Source organism: Quercus lobata, unplaced genomic scaffold (assembly GCF_001633185.2).
Source record: "Quercus lobata isolate SW786 unplaced genomic scaffold, ValleyOak3.0 Primary Assembly Scq3eQI_1866, whole genome shotgun sequence".
Taxonomy (NCBI): Eukaryota; Viridiplantae; Streptophyta; class Magnoliopsida; order Fagales; family Fagaceae; genus Quercus; species Quercus lobata.
The window spans coordinates 224,892-235,518 of NW_022154708.1; the positions used below are offsets into that span (position 1 = coordinate 224,892).

The 10,627-nt window shown below is 34.7% G+C and overlaps 1 long non-coding RNA gene across 5 annotated transcripts; it reads left to right on the forward strand.

Moving 5' to 3' along the window:
- The first annotated feature begins 774 nt into the window (after positions 1-774).
- Positions 775-9,711, forward strand: LOC115972979. Of its 5 annotated transcripts, none has more exons than XR_004087578.1 (7): positions 775-921; positions 1,077-1,827; positions 2,535-2,656; positions 2,758-2,828; positions 3,442-3,529; positions 9,241-9,354; positions 9,443-9,711. It is a non-coding gene; the product is annotated as an uncharacterized LOC115972979 (long non-coding RNA). The 5 variants fall into 5 exon arrangements; XR_004087579.1 differs by lacking the exon at positions 775-921 and adding an exon at positions 6,671-6,773 and having other exon boundaries at positions 933-1,827; XR_004087577.1 differs by lacking the exon at positions 775-921 and having other exon boundaries at positions 933-1,827.
- The last annotated feature ends 916 nt before the right edge of the window (positions 9,712-10,627 follow it).

Here is a 10,627-nt window from a genome sequence, read left to right on the forward strand (position 1 = left end):
TCTTGTTTACAAACCAAAGATATTTAAACAAACCCTAACATACATCTAAAAGACTTTTGAAAGTACTCTTGGTGTACATCTAAAGGTTTTGTGCCACTTGCTCTCAAAAGCTTTTACTAGTGATGAAGCAAACCATATATTGATATGGTGATGTTGAAGTTGATGCAATACCAATTCTTACAAGTGCTTCATTTTTGAATCTTCAAGTGGGTACTTGAAGTTGTGGATAGGAAGTTTGCATGCAACATCTCAATGATTGAAGAAGTCCATGGATTTAGAATTGCATTGGGTAACGTTAGTAAATTTTACTAGGAATAGAGTTATCCAGTGACTGTAAAACTTTTCACTACAAGAAATCTATACTATTGTGGTAGTTTTTTTTGCGGTGGGTGCAAAAAACGCCGCTATATGTCGCATATTGCGGCATTTTTTTAGGACCGCTGCTGTATATAGGGTCTATTGCTGCGGGACATAAAACCGCTGCAATATATGTGTATTAGCGGCGTTTACATAGATATAGCAGCGCTCCAAAATCCCGCCACAATAAATATATCATTTTCCGTAGATACTATAGCGGCGGTAGAGAAAAACACCGCAATATGCGATCTGTAGCCGCGTTTGTATGACTGCCGCAATAGGGTCTCCTTTTTATGGCACTTTTTCTTAGCTATAGTGGTGTGTTGGACCACCATAATAGACCTTTAAATTTCCCCCAAAACTTCCCCCTGTTTTTTTTTTTTTTTTTTTTTGTCTTTTCTCTTATTATGTTTCCCTTTTCCCTTTTCCCACTTACTCCAAACTCTCACTCTCTCCAAATTTCTACCGCCATCAACTCCACCTTTAGGTCCCGGCGCATTCATCTCCATCTCCATTTTCACACTCACATTCTCTTGGCAGAGGACCCGGGCCTGCGTGAAAGCCGTAACTCTCTTTCTCTCTATTGTTCTATCATTGTATCTCTATTGTTTGATATCTGTTAAGGTTTATCAAATTCATCTAGATTTGGTCAAGTTACTATGATTCAAACACTGAATCAAATTCATCTATTGTTTGATATTGTTCTATCACTGTACCAGACCACAAAGAAGAGGGTAAGTGGACCCAAGTGTCCTATAATTGGCAAGAGGATCCAAGGGGTATGTTGTTTAAAAAGATTTTCAATTTTGTTTATTGGGTTTTCTTTAAAGTGTAGAGATCTGAGCATGTGTTTTGCTTTGATGATGTGATTGAATGTGTGGAAATAGTTGGAAATGTTGAGTTTTTGAGAGGAATCTGATTGGTGTTATTGATAATTATTGGTAAATATAAAAAATTATTGAGACCCAGTTGATTTTTTGTTGTCAATTAGTGTTTATGAGTATTGTTGAGTGGATTTGGAGATCGTTAAGTAGGAATGATTAAGTTATCTGTAAGGAAACAGTAGTGGATTGGAGTGATTGGGAATGGGAATGGGAATGGTATTTATTTTAAAAAAATCATTACTATGATTCAACCTCACTAACTATCATGGGATTGGGATTTATTATTTAAACTACTTAAATTTTTTACACATTGCCTCCTCTGAAAACTACTTGTCAAGTTTGTGGTCACATTTTTTTTTTTTTTTTTTATGAAAGGATTGTGGTCACATATAGTCACATATAATCAATGTTGATCTACTTTGCATTTCTTTCAGAGTGGTCCTGATATCAATGTAGAATTGCTCTTTATCTTTCTTTCTTTTTTTGACATGCAATGGGGTTGGTTGGATATTTTGAGAGAGAATTGCAACAATGAGTTTGAGAAGCTGAGCCTAAACAGGAGACCCGACCCAAGCTTTGCCTCTATGTATGTTTTTTTCACTCTCTGTTTCTTTTTGTGTCTTATGAAGCAAAACCCATTTGTACTATATTTGAGAGACTTGCTTTTTATGAAATTATATTGTTGTTGTAGTTGCTGAGTAAATGAAAAAGAAGATGGGACTTTGCTAGGTTTTTTGGTGTAATAGTAAAAAAGAGGAAGCTTTCTATATTATTCTTGGATCGGAAAAAAGGGGTTTTTGGGTTCTTTTTTTTGGAGTTTTGGAGGGGTTGATACGATGGTTTTAATCATTGAGTTATTGCTATGATTTTGGGGTTTAGTCTTACTCTAATTATTTAATAGATTGAACATGGTTAGATGAATCACATTATAATTGAAGTAATGTGGATACAAAATTTGAGAGGAAGTATGTACATGAAACTAAAAGTTAGCCAAAACATTTATCATTTAAATAAATATAAACTTAGGCTGACAGTGAAATGTAGTTAATAATTTCAGATGGTATTTAGATTTAAATTCTGAGAATATGATTTTTATAGTTTTTGCTATCTTCTTGAAATTGACAAAATGTTTAATCTTTCCTTGAATGTTTAATCTTTTCTTATTATAAACTTTACTATTGAAATTTAATGCATTTCTGAATTTTAAATTTAAGTATGCTTGTCTTTGTGAATGAATGGGTTTTCTTTTTTTTGGTGTGTTGTGTTGGTACTAAGTTGCTTAAAACTTTGCAGCTCTTGGCAGAGGACCCAGCTCTAAAGCAATTCAAATCCCATAAGAAGAGTGTGAGTGGTTTTTTATTGTTTGTTGTTGTTGTTTGATTGCAGCAAAGTTTTAGGAATACAAAGGCACAGCAGTAAGTATGCATTGCTAACTTATTGTTGGTTAAAATTTTGAATCTTAGGTTGATTCTAGCTGACTTGGTGCATTTGCTTTTTACATGTGGAATTTGTGTAGCTTGTTAGTGGTTGAACCCGATTGCTTTGTTCAAGGGCATGATGGTGAAGATGCCTTGTTACTAAGATTTGGTTTTGTTCTAATCTCTCTCTCTCTCTCTCTCTCTCTCTCTCCATGTACACACACACACACACACATAACACGGCAAACATTAACTGAGTGGTGACATATAGTTTCTTTCATCTATCCTATTATCATGGAAGTGACCATTTAAAATGGAATAGGTACAACCCAATTGGTTAATCCACTTTGCTGCCTACTTTTCAAATATCCTAAAACATAATTACATATTTACATATTTACATTGCTAAATTTAACTTACAAGAAATACTCTAGAGTCAAGATTAAGGTCCAAGAGATGATAAGATTATAAATTATAAATTCTTACATATTAGCACATATTTTAAGGAAAACATATTTGCTTTGTACTAATTCAATCAAGATTAAGGTCCATAGACTCACTCTCTCTCTCTCTCTTTCTCAATAACTTAAAAACATATAAAGAATCATAGTGCAAACATTAACTGTACTATAATAACTGATTTAGGAGTCATATATGGTTTTTCAATGAATAAGTGTGTGGTGAGGATGAGGTTGTATGTATTGTATCTATAATACATAAAACCTCATCATATGTATCTATACACTGTCTTGTCATTGTCAAATCTCCTTTGCTTTTTACAGGTGAGTGGTGACATATATAGAAGAGCAAATTGCAGTAGTACTATTGGGAAGATACATGATCTCAATCCCTGTTGGTGAAATAATTAAGGTTCTCTCTCTCTCTCTCTCTCTCTCTCTCTCTCTCTCTCTCTCTAGTTGTGGTGGGCTGTTGAATTGGGGCAAGCAGGTGGCTTACATGGAGTAATAAGGTGGTTTTATTTGATATTGGGAGTGTTGACTATTTTGTGTAATATTGAATGATTCTTGTTGAGCTGTTTTTATTTGATTAATTCATTTTAGGCTATTGCTAGTAATGATGTTATAGTTACCAAATGTATTGATAAATTCTCTATGCATTTAAATTCATTGTTTTGTGAGGAACATAGCTAAGTGAATGATTAAAGATGATTTGTTTCTTAAATTAAAGTGAAATTGTGTAAATGAAATGTGTGTTAACTCTTGCTTTGTGCTTTCATGAAATGACATTATAGGTATTTCTTGTAAACCACTTTATAGCAATGGATAGGAATTGGATGAAACTTACAAATAGAAGGTCGCGAGCATATTTAGATGGAGTCCAACAGTTTATGAATTTTTCATCTAACCATACACACCTGGATGGAACAATTTTATGTCTGTGTAAACAATGTGTGCATACAAATTCGTGGCCTATAGATGTCGTACAGGCTCACTTAGTGTCAAAAGGGATTGTAGGGGTTATAACCCTTGGGTTTTTAAAAGGGAATCATCATCTGCACAGACTTCTTCTGAAATTCCTATTAGTCATGTCCAAGAAAACCTGATAGAGTATGCCAATCTTTGTGACATGTCGCATGACATGTTCCCCATACAAGATATGGCGTCTGGGCTAATGGAAGAAGTCTCTATTGTGAAACAACCCACAGAAGGTCCTGCAAAAGGTCCTAATGAAAATGCATTTCAGTTTATGAAATTGCTTGAAGATGCTAATCAACCTTGTTATGAAGGTTGTAAGTATTTTAGCAAATTGTCAGCCATTATGCATTTGTACCACATGAAGTGTCTTAATGGTTGGACCAACAAATCATTTACCATGTTGCTGCAATTTTTGCTTGATTTTCTTCCGTCAAATGTTAAGTTGCCAAAAGATTTTTATGAAGGTAGGAAGATTATTAAGGATTTGGGCTTGAGTTGTGAGAAGATTCATGCTTGTCCAAAAGATTGTATTTTATATTGAAAGAAGAATGCCAATCTTGAAGCTTGTTCGAACTGTAACCGTTCAAGATGGGAAAGTAACGAGTCTAAAGGTCAACAAAGTACTAATGCTTCCTCCAAGAAAAAAAAAAGAAGAAACCTACAAAGATCTTACAATGGTTCCCCTTAAAGCCAAGATTGCAACAACTATTTATGTCTCCTGAAACAGCCAATCATATGAAGTGGCATGCCAATGGTCATGTGAATGACGGGTTACTAAGGCATCCTGCTGATTCTGAAGCTTGGAAATCATTTGACTCTAAGTACATAGAGTTCTAATCCGAGCCTCGTAATGTGAGGTTTGGATTAGTAGCCAATGGATTCAACCTATATGGAAATATGAGTAGTACTCATAGTACATGGCCTGTCATTTTGATCCCATACAATCTCCCTCCATGAATGTGCATGAAAAGGTCTTCTTTCATGCTATCATTATTGATTCCTGATCCAATCTCGCCTGGGGACGATATAGATGTGTACTTACAACCCCTAGTAGAAGAACTGAAGGAGTTATGGGATGTTGGAGTAAAAACGTTTGATGTGTCTTTCAAAAAATCATTCCAAATGCAAGCTGCATTATTGTGGACCATAAATGATTTTCCTGCATATGATGATATCTCAGGTTGGAGTACCAAAGGTGCTCTTGCATGTCCCCCTCGTAACTATGATAGTCAGTCTTGTTGGTTGAAATATGGAAGGAAATTTAGTTACATTGGACATAGGTGATTCTTGGATAGTGATCATAAATTCCATAAGCAAAAACAATCATTTGATGGGCATGTTGATACGAGATCAGCTCCTATTACTGTATCCAGAGGGGAAATCATGTTACAAACGGATGCTCTAGTCAATCATGTGTTTGGGAAGAAAACAGTTAATTTGCCTAATAAAAGAAAAAGAGGGGAGGAAGCTTTAACTGTGTGGAAGAAGAGAAGTATATTTTTCACCTTGTCTTATTAGGAGGACCATGTGTTGCGTCAAAATCTTGACGTAATGCGTATTGAAAAGAATGTAGTCAATAATATAATCGGCATATTGTTGAACTTGGATGGCAAGACAAAGGATAACTTGAAGGCACGTCAAGACTTAAAGAATATAGGTATAAGAAGTAAACTTCACTTGGAAAAGGTTGGAAATGATAAGACACGTATGCTACATGCCTACTACCATATGAATGCTAGTGAAAATGATGGTTTTCTGCAAGTTTTGAAGGATGTAAGAGTGCCAAATGGATATTCTTCAAACATCTCACGTTGCGTTAAACTCAAAGAACGCAAGATTAGTGGGATGAAGAGCCATGATAATCACATCTTAATGCAACAACTCTTTCCAATAGCAATATGCGGATCATTGCCCCCTGAAATGAGTAAGCCTTTAATTGGCTTATCTTGTTTCTTTAGGGAGATATGTTTCAAAGTACTAAATGTGGATGAACTTGGGGCTCTTAAGAAGAGAATTGCAATGACATTGTGTGAGTTGGAAAGGATATTTCCTCCCTCTTTCTTTACAGTGATGGTATATCTAGTCATGCATTTAGCTAGTAAAGCCAAAGTTGTTGGTCCAATTCATTATCGTTGGATATATCCCATAGAGAGGTAACACGTATAGTAACTTTGTCTATCTAATTAATTGCTTTTCACACCAATTTCCCGTTGTTGATCTTGAGTTTTCTAGTAAGTACTTATCAAGACTTAAGTCTTGCGTGCATAATAAAACTTATCCAGAATGCTCTATTACAAAAGGGTATATAGCAGAGGAATGCTTAGCATTTTGCTCACTCTATTTTAAATCTGTTGAAACTGCATTCAATTGGCCTGTAAGGAATGTCGAGGAATCCATGGGTACGGTGGTGAGCATTACACTAGATTCAAATTCATGGATCCAAGCACATCGTTATGTGCTATTCAATTGTGAAGAAATCACCCCATTTCGCGAGTAAGTAATATGTCATTACATATCCTTTCATGGAATTCAAGTACAATACTCTAACTTAACACTAACACGTTTGTTTACATAGTGTACACATAGCGGAGATCAAGGCTGATTTCCCTTTTCATGTAACCGATGATGTTATTCAAAAGCAGCACATGGAGAAATTCTGCAGCTAGTTTAGGAACTATGTAAGTAAAGCATATATATAAAATTTTATTGTTTATAATAGGTGATGTCAATGTCTATATATAAAACTTGGTTATAACACTTTAGATAACATACTTATAATAAACATCATTGTCTATATTAGGTAATGTCAATGGATGCATCTGAGAAAAAGAAACTCTCTGATAAAGTCATATGGCTTGCTCGATATCTAGATAATGAAGCAAAACAGTTTAAGCGTTATGTTATAAATGATATAAAATTTCGCATCAAAGACTTTGAGGCAACTAGGAAAACTCAAAACAGTGGAATTTGTGTTGTTACTGAAGGTGGTGTTACTTATTATGGTGTACTAATCGATATTATTGAGTTGAACTATTTTGACAAGTATTGATATGTACTATTCAAATGTCAATGGATTGACGTTATTAGTGGGAGATGATGCAATAAAGATGAGTTTGGATTTTCCCTTGTCAATTTTTCACGATTGATACACACGGGTGGTCGATTGATTGACGAGCCTTATGTATTAGCATCTCAAGTTTCACAAGTGTCTTATGTGGAAGATGTGAGACATAAAGATTTGGCAGTAGTGGTTAAAACAAAACCTAGGGAGGTGTTTGATGTTGGTATTAATGCTTCACATGATGATGATGAAGTGGGTACCTATCTTGAGAATGTCCCTTACGATATAACTACCGATGATGCATGTGATGATGCAAATGACAACCATGCTTAGGCTCGAGTTAATGAAGAAGGAACCATTTATGATACACCATTGATCAGTGAGGATGAATTGCTCGAACAAGACTTTATCGATGATGAAGAGCTTAGCGATGATGTTTATGAGTCTAATGATGATGAGTCTAATGATGATGAGTCTAGTTATGATGAGTCTTAGAGTTTCAAAACCTCTCTCTGGTTAGTTTATTCTCCTTAAAATTGTTTGAAATTGTTTAAAACTGGTTAGTAGATTTAAAAGCCATTTGTAGTATTTCAATTTCTAGAAATATTTCTAGTTGAAGTGGAGCTTTGCTTGATTTTTAGTCTCTCTAATTGGTTTTCATGTATGGTTCTCTTTGTTGAAATTGTTTAGTTACTTGATAATCTCTCTCTCTCTCTCTCTCTCTCTCTCTCTCTCTCTTTGCTTTTGTTTTTGTTTTAAATGAATGTTGTCTAACGTTGATTCATGTCTGTGGATTTAGCTCACTAGTCTCTTCTTAAATCTATTTGGTACTTTATTTATAGTTTCATACATTGTACTAGATATAAGCTAATGTGATAATCTCATAGTTTCATACAATTGAACTACAAGAACTTTACCTTTTAAAAGAAGCATATTATTGAACAGCCATAAGGATGCTATAGTACCCTCCTCTAAGTTTGGTTCAGTTTGATATCATCACTCCTAAGCAACCATTTAACTTTCATTATCTCCCTAGTACCAAACTTTTGAAGCTAGCCATTAGTTTCTTATGAAATACTATTTTGTAAATACTTAATAACTATACAATTGCTAAAACCTTCACATACTTTATTTTTGTATCAAACATGATTTTTTGTTAATTCTTATTAGTGAAATTTGAACCCAAGAATGTTTCCACTAGCTGAATTAATGTTCCTTTTCACTCCTCTAGAGAATTGAATGGAATTTAATTAACTCAAACCCCCTGCCCTTAAAAAATGGAACAATGTAGAAATTTGATCATACTAAGAAGTCCAATTCTCTATCCACAATGATGGATTATTTAGTGAGTTGGGTCCTCCAAAAGTTTCTCCACATCTCATCCCGTTGCATGTATTAATCTGCATGTTTAATTTGTTAAATGAACAAGCAAAACATGGTCCATTATGCAATTAGTTGAATCTTACAATATAGCAAAGAGAACAGTTTGAAATTAGCAAGTGAGTTTCTAATTAGTACAAGTAGTAGTCTTAGTTGAGAAGCAAAACTAACCACTGGATTAGGAGCATCAGTTTGCTTGCACATGACCCATGGTACTCCTGTTTGGAGATCAACCGCCATTTTAGCTACCCAACAAACATAAGAGGGCCGTTTCATACATTTTGGCATATTGGCGTGTTAGATGCTAGTGCATTTTGCACAAATTTCTAGAATTTTGTTATTGTATTACGCCTTGGATCTGAGTTCTTCTAGAATAGGTAAAGAGTGGTGCAAAGTTAAGATATTTGAGATTTGTGATAGATAAGTTCTCTTAATACATTAATGTTTGAATCTGTTACAATTTAAGCATCTAGCTTATTTTTCAGTTTGACCTTCCTTAGTATTCCTTTGAAGAAAAGTAATTGTAGCATCAATGTATGACATAAGTAACTATTATTTTTATTTTTTGCATGTTTTTAATACACAAGCACTTATATGTTGAAGCCATATCGACCTTGCCTGTTTTCATGTGGAGCATATTTAATACCATAGATTAATTGCACTTTCTACTTTCTTTGTGTCTTCTAACTTTTAAATGACTATAGGTTTCAAGATTGCAAGAGCAGTTGCAAGCTGAAAGAGATCTTAGAGCTGCACTCGAAGTCGGTTTGAGAATGTTTTCTGGACAATTTTCTAGTTCATGTGGCATGGATTCTAAGGTTTGTATAGATCTTAAGGTAGTTTTCTTTTCCCTTTCATGTTAAATGCTTGTATAACACATGCTTATGACTTCAAACTGATGTGAAGACAAGGGCTGAGCTAGAGGAGATTGCACTTGCCGAAGCAGATGTGGCCAGGTTGAAGCAGAAATTTGCAGAATGAGTGACCACTACTGAGTATACTATTACCAATAGGCGTGGAGTTGGGACTACTGGTTCTTCTTGCAAAAGTGTACCAAGGGCATCTTCTTGCAAAAGTATTTAAGGATTTGTTTAAATACTTTGGAACTTTGATAATGGTTATAGACAATGTTATATGTATTTAATAATATATTTCTATGTTAATATTACATTAGTTTGGAGACATATGTGGTGCTGTTAATTAGTTGCATTTATGGTATTGTGTTAGTAGAGCTAAAACTATTACAAGTTCTTTGTAACAGGTCTATAAAAAAATAGTGGTTTTAATACATGTTGGGAAAAAAAAAAAAAAAAAAAAAAAAACCATTGAGCTGCTAAAGGTGCATATTTTATGATTTAAATGATGCCCTATAGCAACGTTTTTTCCCACCGCTAAAAGGTTTACACATATAGCGGCATTTCTTTCTGCCGCTAAAAGTTCAATGAGTCTGTTTTAATTAGTTCCCTATAGCGGCACCTTTTGCCCGCCACTAAAGGTGGACACCAATAGCTGCGAGCATAACCCGCCGCTAAGAGTCAATTGACATGAATTCTAACCTCATATGGCGGCGATTTCTGCCCGCCGCAAAAAACCAAAAACACCACTAAAAGGTGCATTTATAGCGGCATTTTTTGTTACCACCACAATAAAGCTATTGTGGTAGCGCAACGTTGGTGTGTAGAACTGCCGCAATAGCCCCTGCCACAATAGGCCAAATGGACCTTTAGCGGTAGTTTTCTGGGCTTTTGCAGTGATTTTGGCCCACCGCAATAGTCCAGTTTTTTTTGTAGTGTTTATTCAATTACTGGATTTATTTTGTCTCGATGGTTGATAAGATAAACCCCCTAAGGTTTTTACTATGGAATTTAACATTCCATTTATTTTCCTTAGGTCACCATATCATCATGTTCTGTGTTTTCAATTGCTTTTATTATTTGCATAATATTGGTGATTGTTGCATTAACTAAAGGTAATTTGTAAGGTTGAATTTATTCAACCATCTAATTGGCTTTATTCCGTACAAAATTTGCTTGTGATTCAGCATTTAGTAACCCTGTATTTAGGTGGGTTTGATGTAAGGGTAGTGAGTGA